Source organism: Tachypleus tridentatus, chromosome 7 (assembly GCF_004210375.1).
Source record: "Tachypleus tridentatus isolate NWPU-2018 chromosome 7, ASM421037v1, whole genome shotgun sequence".
Taxonomy (NCBI): domain Eukaryota; kingdom Metazoa; phylum Arthropoda; class Merostomata; order Xiphosura; family Limulidae; genus Tachypleus; species Tachypleus tridentatus.
Window position 1 is genome coordinate 131958103 of NC_134831.1, and position 20026 is coordinate 131978128.

Below are 20026 nucleotides of genomic sequence, written 5' to 3' on the forward strand. Positions count from 1 at the left end.
TATTACACACAGTTTACTCTATAGATATTACACACAGTTTACTCTATAGATATTACACACAGTTTACTCTATAGATGTTACACACAGTTTACTCTATAGATGTTACACACAGTTTACTCTATAGATATTACACACAGTTTACTCTATAGATATTACACACAGTTTACTCTATAGATATTACACACAGTTTACTCTATAGATATTACACACAGTTTACTCTATAGATATTACACACAGTTTACTCTATAGATATTACACACAGTTTACTCTATAGATGTTACACACAGTTTACTCTATAGATATTACACACAGTTTACTCTATAGATATTACACACAGTTTACTCTATAGATATTACACACAGTTTACTCTATAGATATTACACACAGTTTACTCTATAGATATTGTTACACAGTTTACTCTATAGATATTACACACAGTTTACTCTATAGATATTACACACAGTTTACTCTATAGATATTACACAGTTTACTCTATAGATGTTACACACAGTTTACTCTATAGATTTTACACACAGTTTACTCTATAGATATAACACACAGTTTACTCTATAGATATTACACACAGTTTACTCTATAGATTTTACACACAGTTTACTCTATCGATGTTACACACAGTTTACTCTATAAATATTACACACAGTTTACTCTATAGATGTTACACACAGTTTACTCTATAGATATTATACACAGTTTACTCTATAGATATTACACACAGTTTACTCTATAGATATTACACACAGTTTACTCTATAGATATTACACACAGTTTACTTATAGATATTACACTCACAGTTTACTATAGATGTTACACTACAGTTTACTCTATAGTTTAACTCTATATTACACACAGTTTACTCTATAGATGTTACACACAGTTTACTCTATAAATATTACACACAGTTTACTCTATAGATATTACACACAGTTTACTCTATAGATATTACACACAGTTTACTCTATAGATATTACACACAGTTTACTCTATAGATATTACACACAGTTTACTCTATAGATATTACACACAGTTTACTCTATAGATATTACACACAGTTTACTCTATAGATATTACACACAGTTTACTCTATAGATATTACACACAGTTTACTCTATAGATATTACACACAGTTTACTCTATAGATATTATTACACAGTTTACTCTTTTACTATATAAATATTTACACAGTTTACTCTATAAGATATTACACACAGTTTACAGTTTACTCTTATAGATATTAAACACAGTTTATAGATATTACACACTGTTTACTCCATAGATGTTACACACATTTCACTCTATAGATGTTACACACAGTTTACTCTGTAGATGTTACACACAGTTTACTCTATAAATATTATACACAGTTTACTCTATAGATATTACACACAGTTTACTCTATAGATATTTACACAGTTTACTCTATAGATATTACACACAGTTTACTCTATAGATGTTACACACAGTTTACTCTATAAATATTACACACAGTTTACTCTATAGATGTTACACACAGTTTACTCTATAGATATTACACACAGTTTACTCTATAGATATTACACAGTTTATAATTTATAGTTATTATAAACACAGTTTACTCTATAGATATTACACACAGTTTACTCTATAGATATTACACACAGTTTACTCTATAAATATTACACACAGTTTACTCTATAGATGTTACACACAGTTTTTATAGATATTACACACAGTTTACTCTATAGATATTACACACAGTTTACTCTATAGATATTACACACAGTTTACTCTATAAATATTATACACAGTTTACTCTATAGATATTATACACAGTTTACTCTATAGATATTACACACAGTTTACTCTATAATATATTATAATACACAGTTTACTCTATAGATATTACACACAGTTTACTCTATAGATGTTACACACAGTTTACTCTATAGATATTACACACAGTTTACTCTATAGATATTATACACAGTTTACTCTATAGATGTTAACACACAGTTTACTCTATAGATGTTACACACACAGTTTACACTATAGATATATTATACACAGTTTACTCTATAGATATTACACACAGTTTACTCTATAGATGTTACACACAGTTTACTCTATAGATATTATACACAGTTTACTCTATAGATATTATACACAGTTTACTCTATAGATATTACACACAGTTTACTCTATAGATATTACACACAGTTTACTCTATAGATGTTACACACAGTTTACTCTATAAATATTACACACAGTTTACTCTATAGATATTACACACAGTTTACTCTATAGATATTACACACAGTTTACTCTATAGATATTACACACAGTTTACTCTATAGATGTTACACACAGTTTACTCTATAGATATTACACACAGTTTACTCTATAAATATTACACACAGTTTACTCTATAGATATTACACACAGTTTACTCTATAGATATTACACACAGTTTACTCTATAGATGTTACACACAGTTTACTCTATAAATATTACACACAGTTTACTCTATAGATATTACACACAGTTTACTCTATATATATTATACACAGTTTACTCTATAGATATTACACACAGTTTACTCTACAGATGTTACACATAGTTTACTCTTTTTGGATATTATACACAGTTTACTCTATAGATATTACACACAGTTTACTCTATAGATATTACACACAGTTTACTCTATAAATATTACACACAGTTTACTCTATAGATATTACACACAGTTTACTCTATGGATATTATACACAGTTTACTCTATAGATGTTACACAGTTTACTAGTATTACAGTTTATAAATATTTACACAGTTTACTCTATAGATATTACACACAGTTTACTCTATAGATGTTACACACAGTTTACTCTATAGATATTATACACAGTTTACTCTATAGATATTACACACAGTTTTCTATAGATATTACACACAGTTTACTCTATAGATATTACACACAGTTTACTCTATAGATATTACACACAGTTTACTCTATAGATATTACACACAGTTTACTCTATAGATATTAGTTTACTCTATAGTTTACACTATATAAATATTACACACAGTTTACTCTATAGATATTACACACAGTTTACTCTATAAATATTATACACAGTTTACTCTATAGATATTACACACAGTTTACTCTATAGATATTACACACAGTTTACTCTATAGATATTACACACAGTTTACTCTATAGATATTACACACAGTTTACTCTATAGATATTACACACAGTTTACTCTATAGATGTTACACACAGTTTACTCTATAGATGTTACACACAGTTTACTCTATAAATATTACACACAGTTTACTCTATAGATATTACACACAGTTTACTCTATAGATATTACACACAGTTTACTCTATAAATATTACACACAGTTTACTCTATAGATATTACACACAGTTTACTCTATAGATATTACACACAGTTTACTCTATAGATATTACACACAGTTTACTCTATAGATATTACACACAGTTTACTCTATAAATATTACACACAGTTTACTCTATAGATATTACACACAGTTTACTCTATAGATATTACACACAGTTTACTCTATAGATATTACACACAGTTTACTCTATAGATATTACACACAGTTTACTCTATAGATATTACACACAGTTTACTCTATAGATATTACACACAGTTTACTCTATAGATATTACACACAGTTTACTCTATAGATATTACACACAGTTTACTCTATAGATATTACACACAGTTTACTCTACAGATATTACACACAGTTTACTCTATAGATATTACACACAGTTTACTCTATAGATATTACACACAGTTTACTCTATAGATATTATACACAGTTTACTCTATAGATATTACACACAGTTTACTCTATAGATATTACACACAGTTTACTCTATAGATATTACACACAGTTTACTCTATAGATATTACACACAGTTTACTCTATAGATATTACACACAGTTTACTCTATAGATATTACACACAGTTTACTCTATAGATATTATACACAGTTTACTCTATAGATATTACACACAGTTTACTCTATAGATATACACAGTTTACTTATACTACTACAGTTTACTCTATAGATATTACACACAGTTTACTCTATAGATATTACACACAGTTTACTCTATAGATATTACACACAGTTTACTCTATAGATATTACACACAGTTTACTCTATAGATATTACACACAGTTTACTCTATAGATATTACACACAGTTTACTCTATAAATATTACACACAGTTTACTCTATAGATATTACACACAGTTTACTCTATAGATGTTACACACATATTACACACAGTTTACTCTATAGATGTTACACACAGTTTACTCTATAAATATTACACACAGTTTACTCTATAGATATTACACACAGTTTACTCTATAGATATTACACACAGTTTACTCTATAGATATTACACACAGTTTACTCTATAGATATTACACACAGTTTACTCTATAGATATTACACACAGTTTACTCTATAGATATTACACACAGTTTACTCTATAGATGTTACACACAGTTTACTCTATAGATATTACACACAGTTTACTCTATAGATATTACACACAGTTTACTCTATAGATATTACACACAGTTTACTCTATAGATATTTACACAGTTTACTCTATAGATGTTACACACAGTTTACTCTATATGTTAGAGTTTTTATAGATATTATACACAGTTTACTATAGATATAGATATTACACAGTTTACTCTATAGATATTACACACAGTTTACTCTATAGATGTTACACACAGTTTACTCTATAGATATTACACACAGTTTACTCTATATATATTACACACAGTTTACTCTATAGATATTACACACAGTTTACTCTATAAATATTACACACAGTTTACTCTATAGATATTACACACAGTTTACTCTATAGATGTTACACACAGTTTACTCTATAGATATTACACACAGTTTACTCTATAGATATTATACACAGTTTACTCTATAGATATTACACACAGTTTACTCTATAAATATTACACAGTTTACTCTATAAATATTACACAGTTTATAGATATTACACACAGTTTACTCTATAAATATTACACACAGTTTACTCTATAGATATTACACACAGTTTACTCTATAGATATTACACACAGTTTACTCTATAAATATTACACACAGTTTACTCTATAGATATTACACACAGTTTACTCTATAGATATTACACACAGTTTACTCTATAGATATTACACACAGTTTACTCTATAGATATTACACACAGTTTACTCTATAGATATTACACACAGTTTACTCTATAGATATTACACACAGTTTACTCTATAGATATTACACACAGTTTACTCTATAGATATTACACACAGTTTACTTTATAGATATTATACACAGTTTATTTTTATAGATATTACACACAGTTTACTCTATAAACATTACACACAGTTTATAGATATTACACAAGTTTACTCTATAAATATTACACACAGTTTACTCTATAGATATTATACACAGTTTACTCTATAGATATTACACACAGTTTACTCTATAGATATTACACACAGTTTACTCTATAGATATTATACACAGTTTACTCTATAGATATTACACACAGTTTACTCTATAGATATTACACACAGTTTACTCTATAGATGTTACACACAGTTTACTCTATAAATATTACACACAGTTTACTCTATAGATATTACACACAGTTTACTCTATAGATATTACACACAGTTTACTCTATAGATATTACACACAGTTTACTCTATAGATATTACACACAGTTTACTCTATAGATATTACACACAGTTTACTCTATAGATATTACACACAGTTTACTCTATAGATATTACACACAGTTTACTCTATAGATGTTACACACAGTTTACTCTATAGATATTACACACAGTTTACTCTATAGATATTACACACAGTTTACTCTATAGATATTACACACAGTTTACTCTATAGATATTACACACAGTTTACTCTATAGATATTACACACAGTTTACTCTATAGATATTACACACAGTTTACTCTATAGATATTACACACAGTTTACTCTATAGATATTACACACAGTTTACTCTATAGATATTACACACAGTTTACTCTATAGATATTACACACAGTTTACACACAGTTTACTCTATAAATATTACACACAGTTTACTCTATAGATATTACACACAGTTTACTCTATAGATATTATACACAGTTTACTCTATAGATATTACACACAGTTTACTCTATAGATATTACACACAGTTTACTCTATAGATATTACACACAGTTTACTCTATAGATTTTACACACAGTTTACTCTATAGATGTTACACACAGTTTACTCTATAGATGTTTACACAGTTTACTCTATAGATATTACACACAGTTTACTCTATAAATATTACACACAGTTTACTCTATAGATATTACACACAGTTTACTCTATAAATATTACACACAGTTTACTCTATAGATATTACACAGTTTACTCTATAGATGTTACACACAGTTTACTCTATAGATATTACACACAGTTTACTCTATAGATGTTACACACAGTTTACTCTATAGATATTTACACAGTTTACTCTATAGATATTACACACAGTTTACTCTATAGATATTACACACAGTTTACTCTATAGATATACACACAGTTTACTCTATAGATATTACACACAGTTTACTCTATAGATATTACACACAGTTTACTCTATAGATGTTACACACAGTTTACTCTATAGATGTTACACACAGTTTACTCTATAGATATTATACACAGTTTACTCTATAGATATTATACACAGTTTACTCTATAGATATTACACACAGTTTACTCTATAGATATTACACACAGTTTACTCTAGTTTACTCTATAGATATTACACACAGTTTACTCTATAGATATTACACACAGTTTACTCTATAAATATATGTTACACAGTTTACTCTATAGATATTACACACAGTTTACTCTATAGATATTACAGTTTACTCTATAGATGTTACACACAGTTTACTCTATAGATATTACACACAGTTTACTCTATAGATGTTACACACAGTTTACTCTATAGATGTTACACACAGTTTACTCTATAGATATTACACACAGTTTACTCTATAGATATTACACACAGTTTACTCTATAGATATTATACACAGTTTACTCTATAAATATTATACACAGTTTACTCTATAGATATTACACACAGTTTACTCTATAGATATTACACAGTTTACTCTATAGATATTACACACAGTTTACTCTATAAATATTACACTGTTTACTCTATAGATTTTATACACAGTTTACTCTATAGATACACACAGTTTACTCTATAGATATTTACTCAGTTTACTATATATTATACAGTTTACTCTATAGATATTACACACAGTTTACTCTATAGATATTACACACAGTTTACTCTATAGATATTACACAGTTTACTCTATAGATATTACACACAGTTTACTCTATAGATGTTACACCGTTTACTCTATAAATATTACACACAGTTTACTCTATAGATGTTACACACAGTTTACTCTATAGATATTACACACAGTTTACTCTATAGATATTACACACAGTTTACTCTATAGATATTACACACAGTTTACTCTATAGATATTACACACAGTTTACTCTATAGATATTACACACAGTTTACTCTATAGATATTACACACAGTTTACTCTATAGATATTATACACAGTTTACTCTATAGATATTACACACAGTTTACTCTATAGATATTACACACAGTTTACTCTATAGATATTACACACAGTTTACTCTATAGATATTACACACAGTTTACTCTATAAATATTACACACAGTTTACTCTATAGATGTTATTACAGTTTACTTTATAAATACTACACACAGTTTATAGATGTTACACACAGTTTACTCTATAGATATTACACACAGTTTACTCTATAAATATTACACACAGTTTACTCTATAGATATTACACACAGTTTACTCTATAGATATTACACACAGTTTACTCTATAGATATTACACACAGTTTACTCTATAAATATTACACAGTTTACTCTATAGATATTACACACAGTTTACTCTATAGATATTACACACAGTTTACTCTATAGATATAACACAGTTTACACACAGTTTACTCTATAGATATTACACACAGTTTACTCTATAAATATTACACAGTTTACTCTATAGATATTATACACAGTTTACTCTATAAATATTACACACAGTTTACTCTATAGATATTACACAGTTTACTCTATAGATGTTACACCGTTTACTCTATAGATATATACACACAGTTTACTCTATAGATATTACACACAGTTTACTCTATAGATATTAGTTTCTATACACAGTTTACTCTATAAATATTACACACAGTTTACTCTATAGATATTACACAGTTTACTCTATAGATGTTACACCGTTTACTCTATAGATATTACACACAGTTTACTCTATAGATATTACACACAGTTTACTCTATAGATATTACACACAGTTTACTCTATAGATATTACACACAGTTTACTCTATATATATTACACACAGTTTACTCTATAGATATTACACACAGTTTACTCTATAGATATTACACACAGTTTACTCTATAGATGTTACACACAGTTTACTCTATAGATGTTACACACAGTTTACTCTATAGATATTACACACAGTTTACTCTATAGATATTACACACAGTTTACTCTATAGATATTACACACAGTTTACTCTATAGATATTACACACAGTTTACTCTATAGATATTACACACAGTTTACTATATAGATATTACACAGTTTACTCTATAGATATTACACACAGTTTACTCTATAGATATTACACACAGTTTACTCTATAGATATTACACACAGTTTACTCTATAGATATTACACACAGTTTACTCTATAGATATTACACACAGTTTACTCTATAGATGTTACACACAGTTTACTCTATAGATATTACACACAGTTTACTCTATAGATATTATACACAGTTTACTCTATAGATATTACACACAGTTTACTCTATAGATGTTACACACAGTTTACTCTATAGATATTATACACAGTTTACTCTATAGATATTACACACAGTTTACTCTATAGATATTACACACAGTTTACTCTATAGATATTACACACAGTTTACTCTATAGATATTACACACAGTTTACTCTATAGATATTACACACAGTTTACTCTATAGATGTTACACACAGTTTACTCTATAGATATTATACACAGTTTACTCTATAGATATTACACACAGTTTACTCTATAGATATTACACACAGTTTACTCTATAGATATTACACACAGTTTACTCTATAGATATTACACACAGTTTACTCTATAGATGTTACACACAGTTTACTCTATAAATATTACACACAGTTTACTCTATAGATATTACACACAGTTTACTCTATAGATGTTACACACAGTTTACTCTATAAATATTACACACAGTTTACTCTATAGATGTTACACACAGTTTACTCTATAGATATTACACACAGTTTACTCTATAGATATTACACACAGTTTACTCTATAGATATTACACACAGTTTACTCTATAAATATTACACACAGTTTACTCTATAGATATTACACACAGTTTACTCTATAGATGTTACACACAGTTTACTCTATAAATATTACACACAGTTTACTCTATAGATATTACACACAGTTTACTCTATAGATGTTACACACAGTTTACTCTATAGATGTTACACACAGTTTACTCTATAGATATTACACACAGTTTACTCTATAAATATTACACACAGTTTACTCTATAGATATTACACACAGTTTACTCTATAGATATTACACACAGTTTACTCTATAGATATTACACACAGTTTACTCTATAGATATTACACACAGTTTACTCTATAGATATTACACCGTTTACTCTATAAATATTACACACAGTTTACTCTATAGATATTATACACAGTTTACTCTATAGATATTACACACAGTTTACTCTATAGATGTATTACACAGTTTACTCTATATGATATTATACACAGTTTACTCTATAAATATTATACACAGTTTACTCTATAGATATTACACACAGTTTACTCTATAGATGTTACACACAGTCTACTCTATAGATATTACACCGTTTACTCTATAAATATTACACACAGTTTACTCTATAGATATTATACACAGTTTACTCTATAGATATTACACAGTTTACTTTATATAAATGTATTACGCTTTGTTTACTCTATAAATATTACACACAGTTTACTCTATAGATGTTACACACAGTTTACTCTATAAATATTACACACAGTTTACTCTATAGATGTTTACACAGTTTACTCTATAGATATTACACACAGTTTACTCTATAGTGTTACACAGTTTCTATAGATATTACACACAGTTTACTCTATAGATATTACACACAGTTTACTCTATAAATATTACACACAGTTTACTCTATATTACACACAGTTTATAGATATTACACACAGTTTACTCTATAGATATTACACACAGTTTACTCTATAGATATTATACACAGTTTACTCTATAGATATTACACACAGTTTACTCTATAGATATTACACACAGTTTACTCTATAGATATTACACACAGTTTACTCTATAAATATTATACACAGTTTACTCTATAAATATTACACACAGTTTACTCTATAGATATTACACACAGTTTACTCTATGGATATTATACACAGTTTACTCTATAGATGTTACACACAGTTTACTCTATAGATATTACACACAGTTTACTCTATAGATATTACACACAGTTTACTCTATAGATATTATACACAGTTTACTCTATAGATATTACACACAGTTTACTCTATAGATATTACACACAGTTTACTCTATAGATATTACACACAGTTTACTCTATAGATATTATACACAGTTTACTCTATAGATATTACACACAGTTTACTCTATAGATATTACACACAGTTTACTCTATAGATATTACACACAGTTTACTCTATAGATGTTATACACAGTTTACTCTATAGATATTACACACAGTTTACTCTATAGATATTACACACAGTTTACTCTATAGATATTACACACAGTTTACTCTATAGATATTACACACAGTTTACTCTATAGATATTATACACAGTTTACTCTATAGATATTACACACAGTTTACTCTATAGATATTACACACAGTTTACTCTATAGATATTATACACAGTTTACTCTATAGATGTTACACACAGTTTACTCTATAGATATTACACACAGTTTACTCTATAGATATTACACACAGTTTATTCTATAGATATTACACACAGTTTACTCTATAGATATTACACACAGTTTACTCTATAGATATTACACACAGTTTACTCTATAAATATTATACACATTTTACTCTATAGATATTACACACAGTTTACTCTATAGATATTACACACAGTTTACTCTATAGATATTACACACAGTTTACTCTATAGATATTACACACAGTTTACTCTATAGATATTACACACAGTTTACTCTATAGATATTATACAGTTTACTCTATAGATATTATACACAGTTTACTCTATAGATATTACACACAGTTTACTCTATAGATATTACACACAGTTTACTCTATAGATATTACACACAGTTTACTCTATAGATATTACACACAGTTTACTCTATAGATATTACACACAGTTTACTCTATAGATATTACACACAGTTTACTCTATAAATATTACACAGTTTACTCTATAGATACACACAGTTTACTCTATAGATATTATACACAGTTTACTCTATAGATATTACACAGTTTACTCTATAGATATTACACACAGTTTACTCTATAGATGTTACACACAGTCTACTCTATAGATGTTACACCGTTTACTCTATAAATATTACACACAGTTTACTCTATAGATATTACACACAGTTTACTCTATAAATGTTACACACAGTTTACTCTATAGATATTATACACAGTTTACTCTATAGATATTATACACAGTTTACTCTATAGATGTTACACACAGTTTACATTATAGATATTACACACAGTTTACTCTATAGATGTTACACACAGTTTACTCTATAAATATTACACACAGTTTACTCTATAGATGTTACACACAGTTTACTCTATAGATATTACACACAGTTTACTCTATAGATATTACACAGTTTACTCTATAGATGTTACACACAGTTTACTCTATAGATGTTACACACAGTTTACTCTATAAATATTACACACAGTTTACTCTATAGATATTATACACAGTTTACTCTAGATGTTACACACAGTTTACTCTATGGATATTATACACAGTTTACTCTATAGATATATTACACAGTTTACTCTATAAATATTACACACAGTTTACTCTATAGATATTATTCACAGTTTAGTTAGATATTATACATATTACTCTATAGATGTTACACACAGTTTACTCTATAGATATGTTACACAGTTTACTCTATAGATATTACACAGTTTACTCTATAGATATTAAACACAGTTTACTCTATAGATGTTATACACAGTTTACTAAATATTACAACACAGTTTACTCTATAGATGTTACACACAGTTTACTCTATAGATATTACACACAGTTTACTCTATAGATATTACACACAGTTTACTCTATATAAATATTACACACAGTTTACTCTATAGATATTACAACACAGTTTACTCTATAGATGTTACACAGTTTACTCTATAGATGTTACACACAGTTTACTCTATAGATATTACAACACAGTTTACTCTACAGCTATTTACACAGTTTACTCTATAGATATTACACACAGTTTACTCTATAGATATTACACACAGTTTACTCTATAGATATTACACACAGTTTACTCTATAAATATTACACACAGTTTACTCTATAAATATTATACACAGTTTACTCTATAGATGTTACACACAGTTTACTCTATAGATATTACACACAGTTTACTCTATAGATGTTTACTCTACTCAGTTTACTCTATAGATATTACACACAGTTTACTTATATAGATATTACACACAGTTTACTCTATAATATATTACACACAGTTTACTCTTATAGATGTTACACACAGTTTACTCTATAGATATTATACACAGTTTACTATTTAAATATTATACTCTATAGATATTACACAGTTTACTCTATAGATATTACACACAGTTTACTCTATAGATATTACACACAGTTTACTCTATAGATATTACACACAGTTTACTCTATAAATGTTACACACAGTTTACTCTATAGATATTACACACAGTTTACTCTATAGATGTTACACACAGTTTACTCTATAGATATTACACACAGTTTACTCTATAAATATTACACACAGTTTACTCTATAAATATTACACACAGTTTACTCTATAGATATTATACACAGTTTACTCTATAAATATTACACACAGTTTACTCTATAGATATTACACACAGTTTACTCTATAGATGTTACACAGTTTACTCTATAGATGTTACACACAGTTTACTCTATAGATATTACACACAGTTTACTCTATAAAATATTACACAGTTTACAGTTTACTCTATAGATATTACACACAGTTTACTTTATAGATGTTACAGTTTACTACAGTTTACTCTATAGATATTACACACAGTTTACTCTATAGATATTACACACAGTTTACTCTATAGATATTACACAGTTTACTCTATAGATATTACACACAGTTTACTCTATAGATATTACACACAGTTTACTCTATAGATGTTACACAGAGTTTCTATAGATATTTTACACAGTTTACTCTATAAATATTACACACAGTTTACTCTATAGATGTTACACACAGTTTACTCTATAGATGATACACACAGTTTACTCTATAGATGTTACACAGTTTACTCTATAAATATTACACACAGTTTACTCTATAGATATTACACAGTTTACTCTATAGATGTTACACACAGTTTACTCTATAGATGTTACACACAGTTTACTCTATAAATATTACACACAGTTTATATAAATATTATACACAGTTTACTCTATAGATATTATACACAGTTTACTCTATAGATGTTACACAGTTTACTCTATAGATATTACAAACAGTTTACTATAGATGTTACACACAGTTTACTCTATAGATATTTACACACAGTTTACTCTATAGATATTACACACAGTTTACTCTATAAATATTACACACAGTTTACTCTATAGATGTTACACACAGTTTACTCTATAGATATTACACACAGTTTACTCTATAGATGTTACACACAGTTTACTCTATAGATATTACACACACAGTTTACTCTATAGATATTATACACAGTTTACTCTATAGATATTACACACAGTTTACTCTATAGATATTACACACAGTTTACTCTATAAATATTACACACAGTTTACTCTATAGATATTACACACAGTTTACTCTATAGATATTACACACAGTTTACTCTATAGATGTTACACACAGTTTACTCTATAAATATTACACACAGTTTACTCTATAGATATTATACAGTTTACTCTATAGATATTACACACAGTTTACTCTATAGATATTATACACAGTTTACTCTATAGATATTACAACACAGTTTACTCTAAAGATATTACACACAGTTTACTCTATAGATATTACACACAGTTTACTCTATAAAGATATATTACACAGTTTACTCTATAGATATTACACCGTTTACTCTATAGATATTACACACAGTTTACTCTATAGATATTACACACAGTTTACTCTATAGATGTTACACACAGTTTACTCTATAGATATTACACACAGTTTACTCTATAGATATTACACACAGTTTACTCTATAGATATTACACACAGTTTACTTATAGATGTTACACACAGTTTACTCTATAGATATTACTACACAGTTTACTCTATAGATGTTATACACAGTTTACTCTATAAATATTACACACAGTTTTCTATAGATATTACACACAGTTTACTCTATAGATATTACACACAGTTTACTCTATAGATATTACACACAGTTTACTCTATAAATATTATACACAGTTTACTCTATAAATATTATACACAGTTTACTCTATAAATATTACACACAGTTTACTCTATAGATATTACACACAGTTTACTCTATAGATATTACACACAGTTTACTCTATAGATATTATACACAGTTTACTCTATAGATATTACACACAGTTTACTCTATAGATATTACACACAGTTTACTCTATAGATATTACACACAAATACTTATAGATATTACTACACAGTTTACTCTATAGATATTACACACAGTTTACTCTATAGATGTTACACACAGTTTACTCTCTATAAATATTACACACAGTTTACTCTATAGATAATTACACACAGTTTACTCTATAGATGTTACACAGTTTACTCTATAGATGTTACAACACAGTTTACTATTTAAATATTACACACAGTTTACTCTATAGATATTACACACAGTTTACTCTATAGATATTATACACAGTTTACTTTACTCTATAGTCTTATTATGTTACACACAGTTTACTCTATAGATATTACACACAGTTTACTCTATAGATGTTACACACAGTTTACTCTATAGATATATTACACAGTTTACTCTATAGATATTACACACAGTTTACTCTATAGATATTACACACAGTTTACTCTATAGATATTATACACAGTTTACTCTATAGATGTTACACACAGTTTACTCTATAGATGTTACACACAGTTTACTCTATAAATATTACACACAGTTTACTCTATAGATATTACACACAGTTTACTCTATAGATGTTACACACAGTTTACTCTATAGATATTACACACAGTTTACTCTATAGATGTTACACACAGTTTACTCTATAAATATTACACACAGTTTACTCTATAGATATTACACACAGTTTATTCTATAGATATTACACACAGTTTACTCTATAGATATTATACACAGTTTACTCTATAGATATTACACACAGTTTACTCTATAGATATTACACACAGTTTACTCTATAGATGTTACACACAGTTTACTCTATAGATATTACACACAGTTTACTCTATAGATATTACACACACTTTACTCTATAGATATTACACACAGTTTACTCTATAAATATTACACACAGTTTACTCTATAAATATTACACACAGTTTACTCTATAGATGTTACACACAGTTTACTCTATAAATATTACACACAGTTTACTCTATAGATGTTACACACAGTTTACTCTATAGATATTATACACAGTTTACTCTATAGATGTTACACACAGTTTACTCTATAAATATTACACACAGTTTACTCTATAAATATTATACACAGTTTACTCTATAGATATTACACACAGTTTACTCTATAGATATTACACACAGTTTACTCTATAGATATTTACACACAGTTTACTCTATAGATATTACACAACAGTTTACTCTATAGATATTACACACAGTTTACTCTATAGATGTTACACACAGTTTACTTTATAGATATTATACACAGTTTACTCTATAGATATTACACACAGTTTACTCTATAGATATTACACACAGTTTACTCTATAGATATTACACACAGTTTACTCTATAAATATTACACACAGTTTACTCTATAGATATTACACACAGTTTACTCTATAGATATTACACACAGTTTACTCTATAAATATTATACACAGCTTTACTCTATAGATATTACTACACAGTTTACTCTATAGATATTACACACAGTTTATCTATAGATATTACACTTTACTCCTATAGATATTACACAGTTTACTCTATAAATGTTACACACAGTTTACTCTATATATACCAGTTATACACAATTATTATGTATAGATATTACACACAGTTTACTCTATAGATGTTACACACAGTTTACTCTATAAATATTACACACAGTTTACTCTATAGATATTACACACAGTTTACTCTATAGATATTACTACACAGTTTACTCTATAATATACTAACACACAGTTTACTCTATATAATATTACACACAGTTTACTCTATAGATATTACACACAGTTTACTCTATAGATGTTACAACACAGTTTACTCTATAACATATACACAGTTTACTCTATAGATGTTTACACACAGTCTACTCCATAAATATTACAAGTTTAGTTTATAGATATTACACACAGTTTACTCTACAGATATTACATACACACAGTTTACTCTATAGATATTACACACAGTTTAGCTCTATAAATATTACACACAGTTTACTCTATAGATGTTACTATCACAGTTTACTCTATAGATGTTATACACACTTTACTCTATAGATATTACACATAGTTTACTCTATAGATATTTACACAGTTTACTCTATGTGATATTACACACAGTTTACTCTATAGATATTACTATAACAGTTTACTCTATAGATATTATACACAGTTTACTTTATAGATATTATACACAGTTTACACTATAAAGATTATTACAGTTTACTTTATAGATGTTACACACAGTTTACTATATAGATGTTATACACAGTTTACTCTATAGATATTACACACAGTTTACTCTATAAATATTACACACAGTTTACATTTATAGATAAACAGTTACATACAGTTTAATTTATAGATATTACACACAGTTTACTCTATAGATATTACACACAGTTTACTCTATAATGTTACACACAGTTTACTCTATAGATGTTATACACAGTTTACTCTATAGATGTTACAACACAGTTTACTCTATAGATATTACACACTTAAAGTTTACTCTATATATATTATACACAGGTGTATTTTTACAGCTATTATACACAGTTTACTCTATGGATATTATCACACAGTTTACTCTATAGATATTACACACAGTTTAATTTTATAGATATTGTTACACAGTTTACTCTAGAAATATTATACTTTTGTTTAATTTCATAAATATTACAATAAAGTTAATTCTATAAATGTTACTAAACAGTTTACTTTATAGATGTTACACACAGTTTACTCTATAGATATTATACACAGTTTACTCATAGATATTACAATACAGTTCAATTCCTGAGTAGATATTGATAATCAATTGCTTTATTTTAAATATTAATATACACAGTTTACACTATACATATTACACACAGTCTACTCTATAGATGTTACACCGTTTACTCTATAAATATTACACACAGTCTACTCTATAGATATTACACACAGTTTACGCTATAGATGTTACATACACACCATTTTATAGATATTACACAGTTTACTCTATAAATATTACAATAATAGTTTACTTATAGATATTGCACACACAGATATAGATGTTACAGACATTTTACCTATAGATATTACACAGTTTATTCCTAGATGTTATTATACAAAGTTTACTCTATAGATATTACACACAGTTTACTCTATAGATATTACACACAGTTTACTCTATAGATATTACACACAGTTTACTCTATAGATATTACACACAGTTTACTCTATAGATATTACACACAGTTTACTCTATAGATATTACACACAGTTTACTCTATAGATATTACACACAGTTTACTCTATAGATATTACACACAGTTTACTCTATAGATATTACACACAGTTTACTCTATAGATATTACACACAGTTTACTCTATAGATATTACACACAGTTTATAGATATTACACACAGTTTACTCTATAGATGTTACACACAGTTTACTCTATAGATATTACACACAGTTTACTCTATAGATATTACACACAGTTTACTCTATAGATATTACACACAGTTTACTCTATAGATATTACACACAGTTTACTCTATAGATATTACACACAGTTTACTCTATAGATATTACACACAGTTTATAGATATTACACACAGTTTACTCTATAGATATTACACACAGTTTACTCTATAGATATTACACACAGTTTACTCTATAGATATTACACACAGTTTACTCTATAGATATTACACACAGTTTACTCTATAGATATTACACACAGTTTACTCTATAGATATTACACACAGTTTACTCTATAGATGTTACACACAGTTTACTCTATAGATATTACACACAGTTTACTCTATAGATATTACACACAGTTTACTCTATAGATATTACACACAGTTTACTCTATAGATATTACACACAGTTTACTCTATAGATATTATACACAGTTTACTCTATACAGCTAATTTACACAGTTTACTCTATAGATATTACACACAGTTTACTCTATAGATATTACACACAGTTTACTCTATAGATGTTACACACAGTTTACTCTATAGATATTACACACAGTTTACTCTATAGATATTATACACAGTTTACTCTATAGATATTACACACAGTTTACTCTATAGATATTACACACAGTTTACTCTATAGATATTACACACAGTTTACTCTATAGATGTTACACACAGTTTACTCTATAGATATTACACACAGTTTACTCTATAGATATTACACACAGTTTACTCTATAGATATTACACACAGTTTACTCTATAGATATTACACACAGTTTACTCTATAGATATTACACACAGTTTACTCTATAGATATTACACACAGTTTACTCTATAGATGTTACACACAGTTTACTCTATAGATGTTACACACAGTTTACTCTATAGATATTACACACAGTTTACTCTATAGATATTACACACAGTTTACTCTATAGATATTACACACAGTTTACTCTATAGATATTACACACAGTTTACTCTATAGATATTACACACAGTTTACTCTATAGATATTACACACAGTTTACTCTATAGATATTACACACAGTTTACTCTATAGATGTTACACACAGTTTACTCTATAGATGTTACACACAGTTTACTCTATAGATATTACACACAGTTTACTCTATAGATGTTACACACAGTTTACTCTATAGATATTACACACAGTTTACTCTATAGATATTACACACAGTTTACTCTATA

At 27.2% G+C, this 20026-nt stretch overlaps 1 protein-coding gene across 2 annotated transcripts in view; it reads left to right on the top strand.

Annotated features, from left to right (window-relative positions):
• LOC143256621 (neuroligin-4, X-linked-like) overlaps positions 1-20026 on the top strand; it is a 152135-nt gene that overhangs the window by 47159 nt on the left and 84950 nt on the right. The window lies entirely within an intron of this gene.